This window comes from Prionailurus bengalensis, chromosome A3 (genome assembly GCF_016509475.1).
Source record: "Prionailurus bengalensis isolate Pbe53 chromosome A3, Fcat_Pben_1.1_paternal_pri, whole genome shotgun sequence".
Classification (NCBI taxonomy): domain Eukaryota; kingdom Metazoa; phylum Chordata; class Mammalia; order Carnivora; family Felidae; genus Prionailurus; species Prionailurus bengalensis.
The window spans coordinates 68,778,239-68,805,659 of NC_057354.1; the positions used below are offsets into that span (position 1 = coordinate 68,778,239).

The window sequence follows — 27,421 nt, forward strand, 5'->3', positions numbered from 1 at the left end:
ACTTTTAACTAAGACAAAACACCATGTATTTTCCTGATTAGAATATTCTTTTCCCTCTTACATTTAAAAATATTTTAGTCATGTATTTAATTTCTAAACTCTATTTTATTGTACATAAACTTAATTCTATAGCCCTATTTAAATGTGGAATACACTACAGGAGACTTCAGGTAAGAGGCATGTTTAATAATTCAAGTACATCAGTTACTAAATGATACGCTCTTAGTTACTTTATATCCCAGTTAGGAAAAAATCTCTCAAAATAAGTGCCTTTGAAGAGTGGACCCCATTCATGACTCAAAATCATGTAGTTTGATGAAGGAGAGCTGGTTCAGATGTACATTAGAAATGCGAATCCATGAGTTTCTCTAATATTGCTAGGGGTTATGATAATATAACTAAAATATATTTTAAGGCAGTGTGATAAACTAACTGATAATCTCTTGCTTCGGGTATGATAAGGATGACCCATTTTTCTAAACTTGATACAGAGAAGTTTAATTAGAATATAAAACCATGTGGCTGTTTTAAAGAGAATTATATTACCTTTCTGGAAATCTAAAATCCAGAAGAAAAAATATATTCCTAGCATCAAAGTTTTATCTTAAAAACAGACCATCAGAATGGCATTTAATACATCTAAAGGGTATTATAGTGGCCTAAAAGTTTTGACATTTATCTTTAATATGGCAACAGTTTTTTGAAAGTTTTGCTTTTGAACTAATATATAGTACTCATATTTTGTGATCACAGACTTATTCTTGCCAAGACAAGTTTTACTAAGAACCATGGTCACTGAATTTTGGAAAAAAAGTTCTAGACGTGAAACACAATCATGTGTTGAAGCCGTTATTTGACTTAGAGTGAAAGGCATGAACTTTTACCCCCACTATTCCTTGCTTGTTACAAGAAAGTAGCAGAAGCACTTTGTGTCTCAGGCTTCCCCACTTGTATCTACATAGACTAGAATATACCCAGCTTTTATCAGGAGTGTTATAAGTATTACATGAGACAATGTGTGTAAAATGCATAAAATATTTTTATTGTAAATACAGTTTATCAAAGAAAAAAATAAGTTCTGCTCTGCATGTATGCCATACCAATCCATTTTCTCTGATTGCTGCTTTGTTACAAGAATGGAAAAAAGAAAATCAGGGAAAAGTTTTTTTTTTTTTTTAATTGTGTGAGGTTATAATAAAAAACCATCATTTTATAAAGCCTAACTGGCAATTGTTGGGGTAGTTTAGTGGAGGGACCTTTTGTTTTCTTGGAAGATGAACTCTTTTGCTACTAATGGAGCCATTATGTGTACTGAGCAGTTTATTTATATGATATTTTATACTAAAATAGACAACTAGGGTTTATATTGATCTCTTTAAATAAAACATATTAAAATCCCATTGAGATCATTCTCACTGATGCACTAATGTTTTAAACATTGTGAACCTGTCGTCTGTGTTTAGACCCTTGTGATTTTGAACGAATAAGAATATTGCAAGAGTCTGTGCTTACTCTTAAAATGGCTGAGGGACAGAAAAAACTTAATTTGTACAATAGATAAGAAATGAAACTTGACCATTATGTCTCACTTTTCTCATTCATTAAAGAGTAGCAGTATTTACTGTCTCACTGGGGTATGACACAAACTTACTTAATAATGATTATAACATACTGTGAAAATTTAGAGTTCTCCATATGTTTCTTATGGTTATATCTCTGGATCCCAAATGGTAAAGTCCATCTTAAAGACTTACCGACACTAGAGTCCATTTATAATCTATATTAAGATACCTTATTACTATAGTTGGGACCATAATAACTACTTTAAGAAGTTCTTGGAAAAACTGGAAAACTTTTGTGAATGTTTATTACTTAAATATTTTTATAGACTTTCAGGGACAATTTTTCAGACAAAATCAATGACCATTCATGTGTGGACAATTAGGGATACAGGTAAATTCCACTTCAATATATTTTGGGAGTTTAATCCCCCCCCCCCATTTCTTCAATACAGCATGAAGATCAGAGTATCAATAAAGCTGTGATGAGGTTATACATTTACTTAATCTTTAAGCAAAAAAAAAATCCCTCCCTTCTATTACTTTTATTATTAAATCCATTCTAAATCTACTCAATGTTAGAATTACCATGCAAAGACCACCAAGGAAACATTTTGGTCGTATTAAGCTGAATTTAGTAAATTTGCTGAACAGAAGAGAACACTATCTTCACAGGGTTTCTGTAGGGTCTCAAAAAGGAAGAGATGTTAAGGCTACTTAAATCATCAGGCTGCTTTTAGGTTGTAATTATTAAGCATAGTATTGGGAAGAGATTGGTCAAGATTGGTAACCTATTCAAGTTTGTGAAACAGTTAACTTCTCTTTAAAACCTGCAAATTTTGAAACCTAAAACACTAACATGGAGAGTTAGTGTTGCTCTAGACTTCTTGTAATAGAATGGTCCTGAAAATCAGTTTTAAAAGTAACTTGAGCTTATCTCTCTTTTTTTTCTCCCCTTGTGTACATCTGTTTTGTTTCTTTCTTTATTATTATTTAAATCCAAGTTAGTGAACGTGGAGTGAAATAGTGGTTTCAGTAGTAGCATTTAGGGATTCATTACTTACATATAATACCCAGTGCTCATCCAGAAAAGTGCCCATCACCCATTTAACCCATCCTCCTACCCAATACCCTTCCAGCAACCCTCAGTTTGTCCTCTGTATTTGAGTCTCTTATGGTCTGCCTCCCTCTCTGTTGCTCTTATTTTTCCTTCCCTTGCTCTATGTTGATGTCTTTTGTTTTTTAAATTCCACACATGAGTGAAATCATATGGTATTTGTCTTTCCCTGAGTGACTTATTTGGCTAAGCATAATACAGCTTAGCTCCATCCATGTAGTTGTAAATGCTTAGATCCTTTGTGTTGCACAGTTGGCTTGGTACAGTTTATTTATTTTTTTTGCAAATCATAATACATTTTGCAAGATGTAGTTTTGATTGTATTTCTTAGTCCCAGTCCTACTTCTGGTTATGCTTTAGCTTAGGATGGAGGACAGTCCATTATTTTAAGAGAACAAGATCATTCCAGATCTTCACTGAATCTCCATGTTTCATGATTGTATGTCAAATATTAATATGATAGTCTTTATTTCAAGAATTGCTGGACCTTCTTGTTCTTACTGCTGAATGATCACATTTTTAAAATATGTAGTTTAATGGTAGCCAAAGAGCAGAATTTAAGATTCTAGACATTGAGGAGATATCACACTTGGTAAACTAAACATTTGGAAACTAAAACAGAGATATATGCTAATATCTGCCTTGGATAACCAGTGACTTTGTAATTTTAATTTGGATTTGTATTATTCAACACTGCCAGTACCTGAAGAATCAAATATCTGGTAATTATCAAGCATAAAGTTTTGGGGAGAACCATGACTGAATGATACGAGTATCTTTTAAAAGTACAATTAGAGAATAAAACCATAGAAAGGATCATGGGACCATCAGTGATCTTGTTCTTGAGGGGGATGGGGCAGGGGTCTCTTTTTTATGGTACATCTTATGCAGTCATGGCTTGTGGCCTGGCAGCCTATTGGTTTGGAACATCTTCTTGTGGAGATTCCCTATAGATTATCTCCAACGAATACAGTTTTTGTGGGTTTGGTTTTGTTATTGTACAATAAACAATATTGGGTTAGCTGAGAAATATCTGCCCAATGATCAATCTTTTGGAACTTTTGTTAACTGTTAAGAGTACTTTTAAGTTCCTCTTTAAGAAGATTCAAATTTAGTCTTTCTCTGATATTGCTTCTAAAAATACCCATTCTCTTGGTAAGATGATATGGAGGCTGATTACATAGTTTTGAGGAAATGTGGTCAACACCTATTAATGATAAAACTGAGTGCTTGTCAATTCCTTATATTAAGCAGCATGATTATGAGGGGAAAAGGTTGAATTCTCTATTAAAGTACAACACACAATAATCAATAATTTGTAAATATGTCATCAGTGATTAACCTGGGGGAAAGAATCTATTATGAACAGTAATTTATTCTATATACTGAACTATGAATATCATCAATTGACAGGATTATTTAAATCTAGAGACAAAGTATTTTTGTTGATGTAGTCAAGAGTTAAAATATTTTTTCAACTTATTTGTCAGTTTTCTTCCCTTTATCCTGGGGTTGTCTATTGTATTTTGTTATGGCAACCCAAGCAGACTAAAATACCTGTTAAGGTGAAAACCCAGATCATGGGTTTATTTCTTTCCTCTTTTATCCTCTAAGCATTTAAATCTCTCAATTTCCCCCAAGTTGCTTGTTTAGAAGCATGCCCACAAATTTGGATCTATTGGTTATCTTGTTATTGAGTTTTAAATATTTTTAAATTTCCCTTGAGGCTTCTTTCGCTTGTTTAGAAGTCTATTAATTTTTCAGTATTTGTTTATTTTATAGTGATTGTAATTGATGTCTACTTAATTATATCCTGGTCAGAGAACATGTTAAGATTTCAATTTTTTAAGCTTTATTTTTATTTATTTTGATAGAGATATAGAGAACAAGTGGGGAATAGGCAGAATACCAAGGGAGGGAGACAGAATATCAAGCAGGGTCCATGTTCTCAACACAGAGCCCAATGTGGGGCTTGAACTCACAAACCCTGATATCATGACCTGAGCTGAAGTCAAGAGTCAGACTCTTAACTGACTGAGCCACCCAAGTGCCCCAACGTTTCAATCTTTTGAAACACATTGACACTTGCTTATGATCAAGCATATGATCTGTCTAGGAAAATATTCCATGGACACTACAAAAATGTTATACTCCTGGGATGCCTGGGTGGCTCAGTCTGTTAAGTGTCCAGTTCTTGATTTCAGCTCAGGTCATGATCTCATGGTCATGAGATCAAGCTCTATGTTGGTCCCTAAACTGGGTGTGGAAGCCTACTTGAGATTCTCTCTCTCCCTCTCCCCTTCCACCACTTGCACTCTCTCTTTAAAAAAAAAAAATTATACTCCTATTCTTGTTGAAGTTGCCTGCAAATGTCATTTACAACAGGTTAGTTGACAATCTAACTTGTATCTTCCATCTTCTTATTCTTGGTTAAATGTTTTAGTCATTACTGAGAGAATGGTATTAAAATATCACTGTCTATTACTCTTTAGTTTTGTCTGTTTTCACTTCATGTATTTTGAAGCTCACTTAGTAGCATGCACATTTAAGAGTATTATGTCTTCCTTATTGTACCTTTTATCATACAATGCCCTTTATTTTTAAATTTTTTTTTCAACGTTTATTTATTTTTGGGACAGAGAGAGACAGAGCATGAATGGGGGAGGGGCAGAGAGAGAGGGAGACACAGAATAGGAAACAGGCTCCAGGCTCTGAGCCATCAGCCCAGAGCCTGACGCGGGGCTCGAACTCCGGGACCGCGAGATCGTGACCTGGCTGAAGTCGGATGCCCAACCGACTGCGCCACCCAGGCGCCCCACACAATGCCCATTTTTATCTTTAGAAATACTCTGTCTTGGGATGCCTGGGTGGCTCTAGTAAGCATCAACTCCTGATTTCGGTTCAGGTCATGATCTCATGGTTATGACATAGATCCCCTTATTAGGCTTTGCACTGGATGTAGAGCCCATTTGAGATTCTCTCTCTCTCTTTCCCTCTCTCTCTCTCTCTCTCTCTCTCTCTGCCCCTCCCCCACTTATGCACATGTGCACACACTCTCAGAAAGAAAGAAAGAAAGAAAGAAAGAAAGGAAGGAAGGAAGGAAGAAAGAAAGAAAGAAAGGAAAAAGAAATACTCAGTCTTAAGACATACTTCATTTGAGGGGCATCTGGGTGGCTCAGTCAGTTAAGCATCTGACTTCAGCTCAGGTCATGATCTCACAGTTCATGGGTTTGAGCCCCGCAGTGGGCTCTGTGCTGACAGTTCAGAGCCTGGAGCCTGCTTCGGATTCTGTGTCTCCCTCTCTGTCCCTCTCCACTCGTGCACTCTCTCTCTCTCTTTCTCTATCTCAAATAAACATTAAAAAAAGATATACTTCATCTGATATTGTGTATTAACATTGATGTATATCAATATGGCTATTCTATGCAAATTATTTTGGTGTTTGTCTGACATATTTTTTCCATTCTTTCCTTTGAAACATTCTCCATCTTTATATGTAATATATGTCTTATAGATGACATGTTATCAAACCCTAATTTTTTATCCACCCTTAAATTCTTTGTTGTATAGTTGGAATATTTGCTGTATTTTTGTTTAATGCAATTTTTTATTTAGTTGGGTTTACATATACTATTTTGCTAATTGTTTTTAGTTTGTCCTTTCCAGATTTTGTTGTTCCCTATTGACTCTGGTTCCTTAGTCATTGTTCCTTAATATGTTCTCCAAGAGGGAATGCTAGCAGGTGAAGTTGAACATGGAATATTAAAGAGTAATAGTGAAGCAAGCATTATATATGCCCTCCTAATGAGGCTAAATTTTATTGTGAAGATACTAAAGAGTCATTAAAAATTACTTTGACTTTTAAGATTTGCTTTTAATAAGATCATATCCACATGGAGAGTATCTAAATGAAACTTGGCCTAGAAGGAGGAAGGTTTACAGGGAATCTATAGAAATAGTCTGTTAAAACATGGAAAGAGCTGAAATTAAGGAATTCAAAACAAAGATAAAAAATAATGTATTTGAGAAGAATTCAGAGGGAAAATTGTCAGAATCTGGTGATTGATAGGCATGGAGGTTTTGATGGTGAGCGTTTCTAAGGCACTCTTTAGTTTCTGTCATGAGAAACATGGTTGTTGGTGGTAGCATTCATTATATAAGGTACACTGGAAGACAGGTAAACCTGAAGATGCCATTAGTTTTTGGACTTGACGTGTTTTCAGATATTTGTGGGATGTCTAGCTGTCTAGTAAGATGCAAGACAGACAAGTCTGGATATTCAACAAAAGTTTTGGCCTAGAAAATGAATCTGGAAACTGATTATAGGTAGTACTTGAATAGGGAGAAGAATGAAATTTCCTCAGGTGTGTATAACCACGGATGTATATGTGTATATATAATTACATATGTAGACACATATGTGCATACACAGGACTATATATGAGGATATTTTAAAGTGTTCTGTACAACATAAAATCTAAGGTCTCTTTCAATACCAAACAAAACAAATTACACACTAACGATATGATTCTGGATAAATCAAAATTGATAAGAAGACCCCTTCCCAGTTCAACCATTAACTTTTATCTGTGAACTTATTCCATATAATGTTCTGTTTTGGATTGCAACTATTTTAACAGGGTTGTGGCTTTTTGGCTCCCATTCTGATTACATCTCTGTGAAGACTTTTAGTCCTTTTGCTCATGAGACATTAATAACCAGCTTCACTGACTAAACAAACTACAATCTAGTTAGAAGGACAACTGTGCAGAGTCTAACAGCAGTGCCTTAACTTTTAATGGAGCAGATCCTAATTACATCCAATTTAAAGCGATTGTAAAAAAAATTTTTGATACTGAAACTTGGTCATATCAAATGATTCATAAATTAGGACTTTTAAAACATTTATCATGGATTTTTATTATAGCAATACTTGAGGTGTATTTTTTAGCTTTTAGGACTGCCTAAATGAAACTGTTTATGCTAACTTTTGCTGGTAATACACTAGGTTAGAAGGGGAATAAGCAATTAGCAATTCCAACATGGAACAATTAAGAAATGTTGATTTAGATAAAAACTGTTACCTAGGATATATGCGCTGCACACAATGACCTTTTCTTGTCTAGTGATTTCACATGTTCTCACAGATGTTAGATGAGCTGGTTTACACTACAGGGCACAAATAACTGCACACTGCTGTATTGCCTTCTCACTGTACACTCAGTGCTCAGTCACTTAAACATCACGACCACACTGGTTTCAAGATGATGGACATATTCTAAAAGTGAGATGTTGATTATATTTATGACTCTAGAAAAAGTATTATCATTCAAAAATAGCGCTGCCTTTGTTAAAGCCTACAATGTTATTAAAATATTTCCCATTATCATCTTCCTACAGGGCAGAAATAAATAGACAAGGAAAATAAGTTCTCTTAGGAATTCTTTTTTCTCATTTCCATGGAAAATTCATACTCTTCATATGAAATATATTGGTTTTCTGTTGAGGCTGTACTTTTTTTTATCCCAATTCACTGATATCCATTCTGGTAACTTCATGCTTAACTGCATATCCTAGGGCTATGATAACTTACACACCCTCTCCCTACACAGGATGGTGCAAGTCAAATCATGCTTGTTGACAGAAAATGACACAATGATGTGCTACTACCAAACCAATTCCCTGTTTACGGTATGTGCCTGGACTGTTGTACGCACAAAAATACTTACATGGATAAGGTACAACACTCTATAGAATCACCCATGAGGATAGGCAATGTAGTCACTAGGCAGAAAATAGACTATATGCTTTTATAGGGCAAGATTGTGTCCCTTTATTCTGCCCCCCCCATACTCATTCCTGACCACTTGATGTATTGCTCTACATTTAACAGTTGTTTAAAATATTGTGAAGAACTTCTTCAAAGAAAAACAAAACACCAATTGATATTTTCAGGAATAAAACATGTTGAATTTATATTCGTCCTCAATTTTTCTCTTAAAGTGATTTGCTATTTGTTTTGTGAATGCCTAAGATGTTTGTCCCTTATATATGTGTGTATCTTATTCCAAATATGAACATTAAGATTTTTAAATTTGCAACATTTTAAAGTTCTATTTAATATTTTCTTTGATTCTCAAAACCACCCTATTTTTATTGTTACATGAGTTGTTTAAAAAATTTTTAACATTTATTTATTTTAGAGAGACAGAGCAAGACAGAGCACAAGTGGGAGAGGGTCAGAGAGAGGCAGGAACACAGAATCCAAAGCAGGCTCCAGACTCTGAGCTGTCAGCACAGAGCCCGACGCGGGGCTGGAACTCACAGGCCGCGAGATCACAACCTGAGCTGAAGTTGGGCGCTCAACCAACTGAGCCACCCAGGCACCCCTAACATGAATTATTTAGAACCAAAATGTGTGTCTCATTTATCTTTGTAACAGTGCCTAGGAGATTATCTGAAATTTTAGGTTGATAGTCTGTTGAATGAAAAAGCAAATGAATCAGTAAATCAATCCATCAATCAATCAATCTCACTACAGCATCACTAAATATGTCATCACAACAGGCTTACTCTTGAACTCAACTCTGATTACTAATGAGAGGTAGGACAAAGGAATGTTGCTGATGAGGGAAAGCAAATAAATGAAACAGATTAATTCTGTTACTTTGGCAATTGAAACATCCACACATTCCTAGAGGTGCAGAGAGAGAGGCTGAATAAAGATACAGAGTAAGGATCAAAGTGGAGGAACACGAACAGGCCCAAGGGAAAAGTTGAGTGTTGGTAGATTTAAGGCATTTTGTCTCCAAGAAATTGCAGTTAGGACAAGTGGAAATCATTAATGGAGGGTGGGCAGCAAAAGGAGAAGAAATAACATATTTTTTGTTGTTTTTTTAAAAATTTTATTGTTGTATAACAAACTGTAACTAACGTAGCCTGTCCTGTAGGTCAGAGATCTGGTAACAAGATAGCTGGGTTTTCTGCTCAGGGTCTACAAGGGCTGAAATCAAGGTGGTAGCCAGACTGGGTCTCACCTGGAGCTCAGCGTCCTTTTCCTAGCTCAAGTGGTTGTTATAAGAATTCAATTCCTTGCATTTTTAAGATTGAGACCCCATTTTCTTGTTGACTATTGGTTGGGGGTCACTCCTGTCTTCTAACGTCAGCCCAGAGTTTCCTGACATATGGCCCTCTCCCCCTATGTCCCCTTCACGGATAGCTAGACATCCCCTGGTGGTACTTTTCTTGTTTCTCTTAAGAGTTTACCTGACTGGGTCAGGCACACCGGACTCATCTTCCTTTTGATTACAACTTAATTACACTTATAAAATCCCTGTTGCCGCATTACCTAACCACAGCATGGAGTGGTCACACCCCATTATGGCCATAGGCCTACCCTCCCCACTGAAGAGAAGACTGTGTGGGCAAGTACACAAGCTAGTCAGAATCTTGGGGGCCATGCTAGAATTCTACCTACCACAGACAGTGAATAATTAGTAATAATCAGCACACGAGAAAGGGAGAAAATGAAGACCCCAGAGAAGGAATGAAAAGGAGGAGTGCTCAAAGGCTTCCCAATTTCAGAGTAAGAGCTGTTGATTCCCAAATGTTCTATAAGAGAAATGTCAGACTTGGAGGTGGGGAAGGTGAAGAGAAGCCATCTCTGAGGGGAAGACAGAACAAAAAGAAACTTAATAATAATTATCCAGACGGTGATGATGCCTTGTCAAGAAAAGAATTAAAGGAAAGATGTCAGAGTGTTTACCCAGTGATCACATTAGGAGAGCTATGATTATAAAATTACTGGGGATAACTCTGCAAGACATGTTAGCAGCAATTCAATTCCCAAGGATTAAACAGAAGTTTTAAAGGTGGGCTAATGGAGTATGTTTTGAAAGAAATATAGTTTAGAATAAAAAAAATTCTCAGAATTGCTGGTTTGATTATACAGAATTATAGCGATAAAAACCTATATGAATGCTATTCAGAAATGAAATGATGGCTAGAAAAGACAAAAATGAATGACTGAAAAGGTACCAGAAATGTCAGAAATTTCAACTAAACAAGAAAGTGGTAAAAATGAAAAAAATATATAAGTAAAAGTATTTAGAGTAGGTCCAAGGTGTCATATAATGCAAGGCATTATTCATGATGTGGACAGGTATGCCCTCCTGGCCACATAGGAGACATCTGTCAGGACTCTTTTCCCCAAGTAGAGAGGTGCTGGCTGATATCTAGGGCTGCCAGAGATAAGCAACAGGGTATTTTTTATTTAACTACTTTAAATATGGAGAGGAAAACAACACACACAGGTGCAAAAACAATATTTCAAGCCAATTATATGACATGGAAGGGCATATTTAGTCCAAATAGTCATATCTATAAAGACAAAAAAGAAATAAAAGGTATGTGGAATTAAAAAAGAAAAAATCACATATTTCAGAGAACCTAATTTGACTTAAGAGTTTACTCCCCATATTACTTAAATTAGAGTCAATGGCACTGAAGCTGACATGGGGAAAAATAACAGGGCTCAGGCTGAGGAAGGAGCTGAAAATTCCAGATCTACGTGCATCATGGGATGATATGTATTTCATTCCCCAGGACAGTTGTTGTTCTAGGAAACTAATATGAAGGAAAAGAAAACATACAGAAGTTCCAGAAATGGGGATATAGAGAGGAAAGAAGAGAGAGGCACTGGAAAGAAAAGGGCTAAAGGAACATCAGAGAGCAATATGCATTCAAATAAGGTCAATAGGTGTTGTAAAAGGCAGGAATGCAGAATAGAAGCAATTAATAGAAATAAAGAAAAGGACTAAAGAAAGAAACATATCTCCCAGAGGTAGCATACCAGCTGATCCCAGGCTCTTACCAAGGTATGTCTTTGGCCTTGATGTTCCGTGGTTAGCCTCCACTTCTGCCTCTCATCTGCCACCCACAGTATCTTCCTGTAATCCTTAGCTCTGAAACCTCTTGTCCAAATCTGCCTTTCTTGAGCAACGCTAAAAATAAACTTGAAGGACTCTACTTTACAGGAACTATTTTTGAATTGGCTATTATTTGTTGCTGTTGAAGGGGGACCTAGTGAACTAATTCCCTTAATGATTCTACCTGATAAAGCTTAATGAGATTTCCCCTCAGGAAATTGTACCTTTTGTTACAAGAGAAGGATTACCTGAAAGTGGGGTTTTCAGGCAACAGGTGGCCGATTTAGAAGCCTTCCCATGTCTATTAAAATTAAACTACATACATAAATGCTCGGTCACCCTGCAAATATAACTAGCCCTGCGTGAAAGTCATGAAGCTATGAGAGAAGAAAGTCTGGTTCTTATGATAGTGCCTCACTTATTTGTACCTTACGCATTATCGGTTGTGATCACAGAACAAAGTCCAGGCTAAGAAAGTACTGCTAACAATACAATTACAGTTTGCATCTTAATTGGGGACATACTGTAATAAGAATTTACTGAAGAATCAAACAGTACACTTGACATTAGGGACAAAATATTAAGTCATTTTTCCTGCTGCCATAGAGCTCACAATTTAGCAATACAGCAAGGAAGGCAGTCCTATACACAACTACCACGTTTTATTAATTCTAAAATATGCCTTTTATTTCCACTCTATCAATTCTGAAATTGAGAAGCTTCATGCATTTGAAAGCACCATAGTTTCATGTGAACCATTTCTATTTCTTAGTGGTGTGTAAAGTAATGGGGAACACTGCAATCAATGGCATCTTAGATTTAAGAAGTGTAATTCTAATTAAAAAGATACAAATGTTACATGGATCTTATTAGAGAACAAAGAAAGAAATGGGATAAAATCATGTCAAACTTCATAGACGAGTTGATTCAGTGGGAGTATTGAGGACAGTTCAAAAGATTTTCACCAGGGAGGAGGGATAGGAAAACCTTGCAGTCCCAGGGAATAGGAATAACATGTTACATTTTTATCTTAACACAATGGCATAACACAGTAGTGCTGGTTTATCAGAATCCTTGGAAGCAAGGTGTACAATGAACCTGGAAAGGTAAGTTGTGGTTGGATAGGAAAAGCCTTAAATGACTTTAAGTGTAGGTTTTTAAGCACTAGTAGGATATCATTTGTCTGGTTTGTTTAGGTTTGTTATGCTTTCTTCATGTCTCAATGATAGTAAGCTTAGATTAATTTTCCTGACTACCTGGAAGTTTTAACTAGCTTAAAAGGGGATTGTAGAAGCATTAGCAGTACTCAAGGTTAAGTTGTCTTGTAAGGCAGGTATTGATTCAATTCTTAGATGGGTGACTTCTAACCCTCAAATAACAAGAGATACACAAAGATGGAAAAGAACAGTAATTTTTTACAAAGTGATTCAATGAACAAGGGTTTTAAAAGCCTTCCTTTCTTTCCTGTTCGAGAATTATCCATCCCTTAATGACTTTTGTTGGTGTAGGGTTTTAAATCTTTCTTTAGGGACTTAAGTGTGTATGTCTCCATCCCATTTCCCACCCGTAAGAGGGGATGACAGTCGTTGCTAGTATTAACATTTCTACATGATAGGAACAAGTTCGATAATGATTACTTTGTTAGCTTTTCTTTTTTGGTTGTTCATTGAGAAACTGTTGAACATGAAATCAATAACTCAGGACTCGCTTGGCTCTTCAGATCACTCCTCTGGCACCACTGTATAGCAAGATTATTTCTTTGTCCAAGAATAGTATGAAGTGCTTGGTTTGTATGAGACAACCAGGTGCCAGACAGCTGATTATCAGTACAGCATAGTGAATCTAGACCCGATTCTCAGATCCAGTTTGGGCTTCAGAGAGCAGGGACACACTACTGGCTATGGATTAGTGAGGGCAACTAGTGGGCAGAAAGAGAGGTACTCCTATCCATGGCCAATGGCTTTGAGGTATGGTAACATGTATCCATTCCATACCCCATCTGTCCTCCCATCAGTTGCCATTAAGATATTCATGCTAGTTATTAGGCTATTATTACTCTTCAGTTCCAAATCCACACTCCAACACCATTTTCAGATGACAGGCTGGGACTCTGCAAACACATTTTTGCTTTGAGATCTGGCTCTCTGTTAGGCTAACCCAGTAGGGAGCAAGAGAGAAAACCAGCAAGGCTGGAGGAGTGAGAAAGGACTTACTCCTTCCTTTTACTCCCTCCCTGCTTGTTGTTCTTGTCAGTTACTCCAGCAATACTTGATCTCAGAAGCAACATTTCTTCCATAAGAGCAGGTAAATGCCAAGAGTTCTGGGTCTCAGTCCCAATGGGACCTTCCTCTAAAAAATTTGTTTTATATTACTCCAAGTTCTTCCCTTTATTCTCTAGTGGTGGTAGCTATTTCATGATAACTTAGAGGTTTTTGTGTTACCTACTTAATATTTTTATACCTTGTTAGAAAATTTAATATAAAAACTATCTTAAATTCTTTTAAAATTATTAGTGTGTTTTCTATCACCTGACCAGACCCTGACTGATAATATTCCATTGATCTGAAGCTAGTGCTTAGATCACAGTGCTCCTGTTTCTTTGTTTACCATTAAGTCTAGAACTTTTTCTTTTATCAGAAACATGGCTGAATAGGTCGGAGAGATACATCCATAGATGTTCTCTTCAAAATACTTATGAGGACTCTAAACCAACCAATGTAGATATTGGCCCTAGTATTTTCCTTCTGGGAAATTTCACATTCATTCTGGTTGCCTTGTATCAGAGAGAATGCCTTGTTTGGCATTCTTACATTATATTACTTCTTGATACTCTCTTGTGCTATATAGTTCTGAATAAGACTGCATTAATGTCCTAATATCTCAGTTGAAGTGAAATTTATGATATTTCAGTTTTGGCTAATTCAATTGGATATACTTGTCAACGGTTAACAGGCAATATAAAATGTTAGATATCAAAATTATAGCTCAACTTAATAGTACACATTAATATATAGCTTTCAGCAAAAATATTACATAGGAAGAACTGTTCTTTTAAAATCAGAATAGACTCCTGATTTGTTCATTTTGGCCATTCTGACTGGCGTGAGGTGATATCTGAGTGTGGTTTTGATTTGTATTTCCATGATGAGGAGTGACGTTGAGCATCTTTTCATGTGCCTGTTGGCCATCTGGATGTCTTCTTTAGAGAAGTGTCTATTCATGTTTTCTGCCCATTTCTTCACTGGGTTATTTGTTTTTTGGGTGTGGAGTTTGGTGAGCTCTTTATAGATTTTGGATATTAGCCCTTTGTCCGATATGTCATTTGCAAATATCTTTTCCCATTCCGTTGGTTGCCTTTTAGTTTTGTTGGTTGTTTCCTTTGCTGTGCAGAAGTTTTTTTATCTTCATAAGGTCCCAGTAGTTCATTTTTGCTTTTAATTCCCTAGACTATAGATGCTGGTGAGGATGTGGAGAAACGGGAACCCTCTATGCACTTGTACCCCAATGTTTATAGCAGCACTCTCAACAATAGCCAAATTATGGAAAGAGCCTAAATGTCCATCAACTGATGAATGGATAAAGAAATTGTGGTTTATATACACAATGGAGTACTACATGGCAATGAGAAAGAACGAAATATGGCCCTTTGTAGCAACGTGGATGGAACTGGAGAGTGTGATGCTAAGTGAAATAAGCCATACAGAGAAAGACAGATACCATATGGTTTCACCCTTATGTGGATCCTGAGAAACTTAACAGAAACCCATGGGGGAGGGGAAGGGAAAAAAAAAGAGGTTAGAGTGGGAGAGAGCCAAATCATAAGAGACTGTTAAAAACTGAGAACAAACTGAGGGTTGATGGGGGGTGGGAGGGAGGGGAGGGTGGGTGATGGGTATTGAGGAAGGCACTTTTTGGGATGAGCACTGGGTGTTGTATGGAAACCAATTTGACAATAAACTTCATATATTGAAAAAAAATTAAAAAATTAAAAAAATAAAATCAGAATAGAGTAACGGAGACATGTTATAAAATTTCCTCATTCATTTGAGTATTATTACTGCCACCTATTTGTACTAAGAGTTTGTTATATTCTAGGTGTATTCCTAAATCCTAGGAATGCTTTAAAGAATGAGTAAGATATGTGCCAAGTAGGTGAGTGAGACAGGTAAAAAGTAATTGCCCTGAATGTGACAAATATTTAAGTAAACTCAAAAAAGAGATTGTTCACCTTTCTCAACATGTGGGGAAGAAAGAAGGAAGGCTAAGAAAAAGATAAACTCAATAAATTGGGTCACAAAAGGTCTGCAACAAGGGACAAGGAATGGACATTCTAACAGTGGGAACAATGTGTTCAGAGGTATAGAGGCACAAAAACTATGAGAAACCTTAGTTACCCATTATTAGAGCAGAAAGTGTATAGATTTCAAGTCTAGTGTAGAGATGGCAAGAGTTAGGGACAGAGAAACACGGCTTTACAACACCCCAGAGAGCTTTCAGTAATCTTGCTTACTAATCTGTGCTTTATTATTTAGATGGTAAGGAACCATTAAGAATTTGAAAAGATTTCCATGAAGAGATCTACATCTTGGACAGGCATTCTACTTGCACTCTAGTAGATGTCTCGAGGTGAAGTACTCCAGAGATAATGAATATAATTAGGACACCATCTTAATAATCCTTCAGGAAATCAACAGCCATCCACTAATATCTTAATCTTTCTTCCTTTCCTCACTTCATCTGTATTCTTTTATATTTTGTTTTAAATAGGCTGGAGAATTTTGGACTGTCAATTGCTGATGTTGTGATTCATAGGTCTTTGCAGGCTTGATACCTAACATGAAGCTTGACAGAGTAGATCCCAATAAATGTTGATTAATGAATCAATCTGAATTAAGGCAGAAACAGGGGAGGTAAATAAAGAAGGATGGATAAGGGAACTTTTAACAATTACCAAAACAACTGTTTGGTGGTCGAGTGTGAGGAAAAGGAGGGGGTTAGAATAAAGTTGCTGGGCAAGTGGGGTATTAGACGAATGGAAGTGCCATGCAGAGATTAGAAAGAAAAGGGGAAGAAGGAATTGGTGAGGTTCAGAGGTAAATATTCTCATATTAAATGCTCAAGCTTCTGTCTGCCCCATAGCCATACACAAAGGTTTACACCAACAATGAGGAGTTTACGCGAAGATAAACCATGGTTAGTTCCTGCTTCACCTCAGAGAGGTATAATGCAGTAAGACCCTTCCTGAGGTGTGTACCTAAGCCAAACTTGCTTCCTCAAATTTTGGTGCCTAATATTTTGTTTACCAAACTGTCACTGAATTCTTGATAAATAATATCCTGAGATGTTATTTATCTTGTTTATCTTTTCTTTTGATATTTGGGTTATCAGTCATCTGTGCTAAAATCTCAACCAGCTCTGGAGCTTTATAAAATTTCCCTTCTAATTTCCTCATAAACATACTTGCTGCCACTTACTATATTTAAGAGTTGAGAGCAATTCTTAACTAGCCTTTCACATCTCAGCTGCAGAGTGTTTTCTGCACTTTGAAATTTTATGCTGCAGGAGAGAGCAAGTACCAATTACTTTAAAATAAAGAAAAGACAGAACAACCTTCAACAGATGCATTAGATTTCAAGATTTTCAACTCCACAAATGTGGAGTTCATGCATTTAGCTTATAAAAATGAAACCATTAACTTAGAAGCACAATTAAAATAACTAGGTTCCTATCTCACTTAGAATTACCAATTAGAACAAAATTCATATAAATACATCTCTATTAAATAAACTTAAATGTAATTAATTCAAGCCTATTGGAGTAGAGATGCCTAATGTCTAAACTGAAGAAACTAGTTATTTGTTTTCTTTAAGGTCCTTCCAGTTCTAACTCCGTGGGTTTTTTTCTGCTTTTTAATATCTTCAGTACTGTCAGTCACTGACTCAAACTTCAACTATAAAACATAGCCATGACTAACTCCTAAGGAGGGCTGTTTTTGCCATGAGAAGCAGGATATCATGTTTACTCTGGCTAATACACATGATGGGTATATTGACTTGTGTTCCATTTTACCCAAAATATAGTTCCCCACTTAAAGTTGGAGGGTTTTCTTCTTTGACTGACCAACCAGATCAGAGAATATTAATTTCTCTAATTATTACTTCTTCTCATGATTAATTTTCTCTAACCTTCTAATCATTTTTTAAATGGCCATCCATCATTTACTTGTAGTGATCCAACTTTTCATATCTTTCCTGACTGCCTTCAGTCATAAGACTCAATAGTCGTAAAATGGCCCATTTTCAAACAACAAATTTAAGTCATTCTAATCTATACAACATTCCTTTTGAAATTATATTTTAATAGTGTATAAAATACAAAAGTCACCTCACATTATTCAATACCTTTTACTCTATAGCATTATATACTTTGCACGATGATCTCCCTCTTTGCCCTTAATTTTCCCACCCAACTGAGGACATGAGAGAAGGGGTCCCTGCCAGAAAAATCAACTCAAGAAGTAATTTCAAAGTCATGCACTCAAAAATACATCTAGCTACTACAGGATTAAGGAAAGCATGACGGACGATAATGTTAGAATATAAACACGTATTATACAAGACTGTCCTGTACCATGCTGGGGTCCCACTCTTAGACCTGGCTAGAGGTGTTGACTCAGGCACCACACTTCACATGGTCCACATATTATAAACATATGACCACAAAAATGTATTAAAGACACATGAAGGCATCTATCACTTGGAGTTGAGTGCTCAAGTCTGGCAGAACCTAATCCCATTTTTTTTCTTTTTAATTGATTTATTAAAAAATTTTTTTAATTTTTTACAAATATAATTTATTGTCAAGTTAGCTAACAGTGCATAAAGTGTGCTCCTGGATTTGGGAGTAGATTCTTGTGTTTCATCACTTACATACAAAACCCGGTGCATATCTCAGCAAGTATCCTCCTCAATGCCCATCATCCATTTCCCCCTCTTTTCCTCCCCCCCTGCTCCATCAACCCTCAGTTTGCTCTCTGTATTTAAGAGTCTCTTATGGTTTGCCTCCCTCTCTGCCAAACATTAATTCTTATAAATAACACCATTCAGGAAAAAAAAAAAGGCAACTGCATTCAAATGCCATAAAGGTTTATGGGTTGTGCCATTGCCCATGCAGGAATGTACAAGTGCTTAGGTTAAGAAACAAAAAAAATCAAATTAATAAACCTGTTTGAATACATCCTCTGAGACTGCACAAATATAAGAAATTACTTAACAAAATATTATTTCCTTTTAAATTTTTTTAAATGTTTATTTGTATTTGAGAGTGTGTGTGTGTGTGTGTGTGCGCGCGCACAAGGAGGAGAGAGGCAGAGAGATGGAGACAGAATCTGAAGCAGGCTCCAGGCTCCAAGCTGTCAGCACAGAGCCCAACAGAGGACTCAAACTCACAAGCCATGAGATCATGACCTGAGCCGAATTTGGACACCTAACTGACTGAGCAACCCATGTGCCCCCAAATTATTATTTCTCAGCAGTGCCAAGTGTTTGTTTTCTTGCTTCTTTTTCTGATATTTTAACTGGTGGCTCTGAATACTCGAAGTGGTATTCCTAATAGTTACAGGGGGAAGAGCCATAAACCATTTTTTATATTAAATAAATATTAGTCTTAAATTTATAGATATGGAGGGTAGAAATAACAAGTTTAAGACTGATACTGATATTTTCCACTGTTTTTAGATGGAGTTTGAACACTAGAATTGTAAATCTTGTTATTTGTATTTAAAAAGTAAGTTTACTACTTCAACAGTTAAATATCCTATCCTTATTGATAGAGTTTAATTAAAATTATATTCATCAACTATAATGTAATATTTTTATTTTAATAGAAAATGTGCGTATCATAGAGGAAAACCTTAAAACATGAAAAACAGGGGCGCCTGGGTGGCGCAGTCGGTTAAGCGTCCGACTTCGGCCAGGTCACGATCTCGCGGTCCGTGAGTTCGAGCCCCGCGTCGGGCTCTGGGCTGATGGCTCAGAGCCTGGAGCCTGTTTCCGATTCTGTGTCTCCCTCTCTCTCTGCCCCTCCCCCGTTCATGCTCTGTCTCTCTCTGTCCCAAAAATAAATAAAACATTGAAAAAAAATTTAAAAAAAACATGAAAAACAATTTCACTTTTTTAATCTTTCACTTTATTGTTGTAAGCATAATTTATACACATTGAATATATGCTATTTTTTATCCTTTATATTACTAGTGTTACCTGAACACAAACTATGTGAAAATCTTGATTATAAAATCAGTCATTTTGCTGAAATCAAGCCAAGATAAATAAATTTGCTTTTAAAAAGGTGTGCTAATTTAGGAGTTATTTATTTTTTTAAATATTTTTTTAACATTCATTTATTTTTCAGACAGAGAGAGACAGAGTGTGAGTGGGGAAGAGGCAGAGTGAGAGGAAGACAGAATTTGAAGCAGGCTCCAGGTTCTGAGCTGTCAGCACAGAGCCTGATGCAGAGCTCCAACTCACAAACCGTGAGATCATGACCTGAGTCAAAGTGGGAGGCCCAACCGACTGAGCCACCCAGGCGTCCCTTTGAGTCAGTCATTTTAAATTCTTTATTCATCCAAATATTACCACCTCAAAACAAAACATGCAGACATGTCCAAAAATAATTGAGTTAACCCACTTTTAATATTTTAATGTCAAATTTCTGACATTAAAATAAGCCCAACTTCATACCTTTTTAAAACTCTTGTCATTATAAAGTTTTTTGTTAATAGTATAAAACCTGTTTTACTTAACAGATAGTTCTTAAACGTTTAAATATTTGAACTTACATTTTGCTGGTCTCCAATGATACTGCTGTCTGGACTCAGGGTGTTTGGGATGGGTTCACCTGCTGTGACATTGTTTGATGGAGATCTATAGCACTTCTTTTCCAGTTTATGACCTGCGGACAAAGGGTGGGATAATTTCTTAGAGCCAAACAGGGAAACTCTGTTTGGATGTCAAAAATACAGAATGTTAGAACTGGAGGGGACTTCAGTGATCATCTAACACAAACTCTTCACTTCATTGGTGAGATCACTGAGAGAGAAGAAAGTCACTTGACTTTCTTGAGCCTAAAATTGGTTCTTGGAAAAGAGGCAAAACTTGACCTCCAAAGCAACTTAGGTATCAAATATTTCATGAAGACATGGTTAGTTTTCTTTACAGGTTGTTTGGTTCTCTGAATACTACTAATTTAACCATGGATATGTGGTCAACTAGCTGTGAAAGAGAAAGAGAGAAGAGAGGGGGGAAAAGCCACTAAAATAGTATCTTTCCTTTTTGGAAATATGACATGGTCTTCTTGCTGCAGAGACAGAATAAAAACAAAAAACTTCCCAAAACCCTAAGTGACAGTGAGTCCATGTTCAGGGATACAACACTAACATAACAGCAGCTCAGATGCTTGGCCTTCATTTCTATCTGCATGTTACAGATTTTTTTCTAATACAACATAGAATAAAAAGTATGACTTCAGAAGCAAATTGAGATCTTGCAGTCCCAAGAAAATCATGTTACTTATGCATCAACCAATCTAAAAGTGTCCTTCAGGGGCGCCTGGGTGGCGCAGTCGGTTAAACGTCCGACTTCAGCCAGGTCACGATCTCGCGGTCCGTGAGTTCGAGCCCCGCGTCAGGCTCTGGGCTGATGGCTCAGAGCCTGGAGCCTGTTTCCGATTCTGTGTCTCCCTCTCTCTCTGCCCCTCCCCCGTTCATGCTCTGTCTCTCTCTGTCCCAAAAATAAATAAACGTTGAAAAAAAAATTATAAAAGTGTCCTTCAGAAAATTAGAAATAACATACTCTCATATTTTCTTAATATTTACTTGCACATTAGGCATTTATGGAATTACATTGCAATAATATGCCTTCCATCTCCTGCACTTCTGTCAGCTTGACATGAATTCCTTTCCTTAAGTGTTCAAAGACTGAATGTAAATAAATGGAGAAAAGTAGCCAAGACCTGAATGTCAACCTTTAATGCCGATAGTCCCAGCTTCTACTTACTATGATGTGTCATGTCTCAAAAAGACATCTGTCATAAAATCTCCATCCCTCCTTCTTTATTTACCAATGCTGCAAATTCCTTCATAATGAACAAAATCAAGCCAAGACTGCAAACACAGTAATATCATCATGTTAAGTGTCTGCTTTAAAAATAACTATGATCAGGGGTGCCTGGGTGGCTCAGTCAGTTAACTGTCCGACTTCAGCTCAGGTCATAACTCACGACTCGTGAGTTAGAGCCCTGTGTCGGGCTCTGTGCTGACAGCTCAGAGCCTGGAACCTGCTTTGGATTCTGTGTCTCACTCTCTCTCTGCCCCTCCCCTGTCATGTGCGTGTGCTCGCTCGCTCTGTCTCAAAGCTAAATAAACATAAAAAAATAAATAACTGTGAACCCTTATTTCCCATAAGGCAAGGTCTTGATTCCTTAGAATATGTATCTAGGTTATTAAATTGCTGTCCAACCCTAACTTTCTGGCCTGTGTTCCAACCATTTTACCCACAAATTCTAACTCTATGCCAAATGCCTAGTCACTGCTATCTCTAAATGAAGCCTCATCCCCTCATGCCTTTGCCCATCGTGTTTCATTATCCCCCAAAACCAACCCTAATATATCAGGCAAAATCCTCTAAGCTTCAGATCACTATTGTCTGACTTTTGTTTATTTGTTTTTCCTGTAGTTTTCCCTGACTCTTCAGGCTACAAATTCCTTCTTCATCTGTAATTTCCCAGTGCTTTGTACAATTCTCTCTTGCAGCATTTATGTTGAACTTTAAGTGTTTATGAATCTCCCTTCCCTGCTAGACTGTGAGTTCCTGAGGCATAGAGGACAGTACTTTATTCACTTTTATGTGCCCAGCAACTAGTAGGGCACCTGACACATATAGACCCAATAAATGTTCGTGAAATTGAATCGACTCTTCCAGGGGGCCTATTGGCTTAAAATTACACCAAAGTAGACATTACTAATATAAATCTTTCCTGAGGGCAGAAGGTTTTTGTTTTGTTTTTAGGGGAGAGTGCAGAGAATGCTTGAGGGCACTGAAGGTGAGAAAAATATACAAGACATTTTATGACACTTCCTTTCAATAGATGTTTCCAGTTTTAGAGCCTAATTATACAATGCAGAAGAAAACATCTTTCTTTATTTCAATGTTGATGTAGCACTTGGCCAGCAGAGGGAGAAAATACAATATGAAATGCAAGCAGTGGTGTTTAGCCCTCTCCATTACAAATAATGTGATTTCATGTTTTTAAAAATAATTATGTCAGAATATGTATGATTTTGATCCAAGAATATGCAGTTATTCAAATAATCTCTACTCTCAAAATTTAAAGCCTCACCCTTATTTGTCTTTAGGTTAGAAGAACTCAGCAGTGCATTTTATTTGAGAGCCAGTAAGCTCTCATCTGAAATTAATGGAAAATTATGCCTTTCAGAGAGAGCTGCAATTTCCAGATGCTCATCCCTTCTCTCATTGCACACCAATGAAATCAACTGGAATGTTTAGGGACTAGATATTCTGTTCATGGGTTTGAGGGCAGTTAGCCAAAATGTGGTGAAGTAAGATGGATCCCCTTTTCCCCTACAGCAGCAGGGACTGCGGTGGGGAGGTATGAGTAGGGTGTGATTGTCCATGGTGTGTCAGAAACATAACATGTTTGCACCAATCAATACCAGATGTGTCTAATGAAAGTATAATATATAAAATGCATATTAACAAAACAGGTAAAATGAGGATGACTACTCACATAAAAATCTCATCTTTTCTGTACATTATAATTCACCACTCTCATTAGTGCATGTAAAATAAAATGAGATCTTTAAGCAATGAGATACATAAAAGTTTTTACAACCACTGCAAACATCTACTGCTTAGATAATACAGTTTGTGACAAAAGGAAAGCTGAATGAATAATAGCAGCAGTTAAAGATAGTTTGTGGTAAATGTAGTGCACCACCCTCCTTTCTGACATAGCAGAGAGACTACAGCACTATATTCTCCAAAGTCTGACATTATTATTGTATGTTTATATATATATATTTCATATATATTACTTGCATTATATATACATATATCTATACACACATACTTACACACATTTTGGCATTTTATATACATATACACACATATGTATATACACACACATATATGTATTTTGGTTTGGCTTCTTCTCATACTTTTCCTATTCTTAAATGAATAGTGATTACCATCAGCACTATCTATCCAATTATTCAAACCCCAAAGATGGACTTCATTCATAACACCTTATTTACCTTTACTCCTACATCCAAACATTCAGGAAATCCTATTGATTATACCACCCCCATTTTTTTTCAAACTGTTATAGTCCTCAAATACCAAACCCTCTAACTTAACTTAAACATCCATTATTTTCCTCCATTAGTTCACTACCTCCTATTACCCGCAGCTGCTTTCCTAAAATAATACTCCACACTGCATTTAGAGGCTTTATTTTTTTTTAATTTTGACATTATAGATTCATAGGTAATTATAAGGAATAACTCAAAGAGATCCTGTGTACCATTTACTCAATTTCTGCCAGAGGTAACATCTCCCAATGCTAACTCCCCCAGTACAATGTCACAAAAAATAATGACATTGATACAGTACCACAATGTTCCCTCATTTCACCCTCTTCTAACCACATCTACCTCCCTTCTCCCTATTGCACCCCTAATCTGCTCTCCATTTGTAAAATTTTTGTTGCTTCAACACAATTGTATAAGTAGAATTTCATGCTATATAATCTTCTGGGATTATTTCTTAACATAATTCTCTGGGGATTCATCCAATTTGTTGGGTGTAAAAATAGTATCTTCATTTGTTGGCAAGTCGCATTCCATGATATGGATGTGCCACAATTTGTTTCACCATTCGCTACTGAAAGGCATCTTGGTTGTTTCCGGTTATTGGCTATTTTGAGTCAAACTGTCATAAAAATTTACATACAAGTTTTTGTATAAACCTAACTTTTTATTTCTCTAAAACAAATGCCTAAGGAGTGTAAATGCTGTGTCATATGATGTTTTTTTGGAAACTAAACAAAAACCTAACAACACTCTTCTTAAGAAAAGCAAGGCCATTTTATAATCCCACCATCAATATAGAGTGATATAGTTTCTCTGCATCCTTATCAGCACATAATGTTATTTTTTTTTATTTCAGTGATTTTGATATATAGTGATATCTCATTGTGGTTTTAATTTGCATTTCCCTAATGGCTAATAATGTTGAGTATCTCTTCATATGCTTTTTTGCCATCTGCATTTCCTTTTCAGTGAAATGTCTTATTTGTTTTGCCCTTTGATCTTTCACTGTTGAGTTTTAAGATTTCATTGTATATTCTAGATACTAGTCCTTTCCTGGATGTGAGGTTTGCAAGTACATTTTCCTATTCTGTTTCTCCTTCCTTCATTCTTCCAACAGAGTCTTTCACAAGACAACACTTTTAAATTTCAATGAAATCTAATTTATCCATATTTCATTTTATGGAATGTGTCTATGATGTGAACTCCAAGAACTTTCTGCCTAATCCTAGTGCAGAGATTTTCTCCTGAGTTTTCCTGATAATTGCATAGTTTAACGTTTTACATTTGGATCCATGATACATTTTGAGTTAATTTTTGTGTACAGTGTGAGACTCAGGTCAGGATTTGTTTTATTATTAGTATTAGTATTATTGACATCTAACAGCTCCAGCCCCATTTCATGAAAATATTACCCTTCATCCAGTGAATTTCATGTACATTTTTATCAAAAACCAATTATGTATATTTCTATGGATGTATTTCTAGATTATCTAGTCCATTGCATTGATCTATTCATCTAATCCTTAACCAATACTACACAGTCAATTACTATAGCTATATAATAAGTTTGGAATTTTCTTAAAAACAATGGCCATTGATATAAGGATAATATGGAGGGAGCTGAAGGAATGTGTAACAAGTCTGAATTTATGAAAGCATAGTAGACCTGACAATACAACTTGAGGACATGGAGATTGAAGGATGTGGATGGTAAGTCCCGATAGACTGGCAGACTTCAGGATCCAACCACCAGGAAAGACAGTTTAGGGCATGGACATCCTATGGTCAGAGTCCATAGGGCGGTAATCATTTAGAATCCAAGCTTTTACACCTAACCCACTCATTTTAAGTAAATAAAGCCCCTCTACTAAGGTACTGCATAACATACAAAAAGCTGCTTTGAGCACAGGACCTTGGTCTCCAATGTAAGTCCAATTACCTTTCACTGGCTCTTACTCTTGACTAGCCTGAATCTCCAGGCTGTTTTTAGCTTCTAGTGTATACCTCCAGCCATTGCCTACCTATTCTCCATCCATCTTCTTCCCTACATCTTTATCTCATCACCCTCTGGACCAGAATCTCACAAAGTAACAGCTATTGTTATCATCCACTACCTTCCCCAACATACACACTCCCACACCTTTGCTCCATGTTCAAAAATTTTATGTAAGAGACCCTTCTGCTCCCAAGTACAGACTGACTCACTTCCTGCCTGATTTCTTGCTCAGAGGAAGGGGACAAATTAAACTACACTCAAAGATCAAAATTTCAATCTGGATTCAAGAATAAACATGATACTCCATGTAAGATAATGTTAGATGTCTAGTTACCAAGAGAGATAAAGGAAATAGCTCAGTTTGAACTGAAAATTCAAGGTGGTTGAGCAAGGTTTGCAATGACCCCCAAAGGTTTAGTCCCATGTACATGGGATTAAGACAAAAATGAGAGGATTAATCTTTCAATTACACATACCCCATGTTTACATGTTTTGCTATATCCATTGCCACTAGCTACATTATTTACTTACTCCTGAAAATACCTCACTTAAATTTATTTATAAATTTTATAGCACTCCCATCAATGAAATTCTGTTAGTTTCTCATAGGAACCTACCCATATACACATTCATTGCTGTATGACTTAAAATTATCTTCCAGAACAGCAAGAGTTGCCAGATTGAAATTAGTATGTATATCACACAGAGATGTGCCTCTACTTTATGACCAGCTAACTGATTGACAGACTAAATACTGGGAATTATATCTATACTCTGTATCATCTGTACTACTGTGTTTCCTTGCCATGCAAAATACTTTTTGCAGTTTGAAATAACTCATTCTGTAGTCTAGCAACTCATTCTGTACTCTAACATATAGAGAAAAGACATTGCTACATTTTCTGGGTTCAGTCTTTGTATTTCTTGGATAGATCCCTCATAAAGTGGCTACAGTAGTCACGCAATACAGTATTAACATCTTTTTATGGGCTGCACTGAAGACTGCGATTTCCACATAATGCTGATTTCACTTAATCTAGAATATTATGAATTATACTTCTTAATCCAGTGTTTGTCTTGCTCTTATATTTTAATATAAGTGGTAGGATGGAAGGTGACAGGAAAGGGAAGAAGCAAAACATCGAGACAATATTGTAGGGGGATAGTGGAATATGGTTAGTTTAATTTTTACTGCGGCTGAAACAATGTGAAACTGGCTGTAATAATGAATAGGAGAGTGAATAGACCATTATAAGGACTAAAAGAAGGCTAGAGGGTACACGTGCAGAGAGAGAAAGATAGTGATATAAATGGAGACTGGAGATATGGACAGGTCTGAGACCTTGCAAGGTGTTGTACATTATGTTAGAGATTTTGGTCGCTGCTCTCAGGACAAGGGAATTAGATCAGCTTTTAATCAGACAATTTAATTATAGT

The 27,421-nt window shown here is 36.4% G+C and overlaps 1 pseudogene; it reads right to left on the minus strand.

The window, feature by feature from the left end:
- The window catches only part of LOC122467071, an 86,039-nt pseudogene that overhangs the window by 47,836 nt on the left and 10,782 nt on the right, over nucleotides 1-27,421 (minus strand).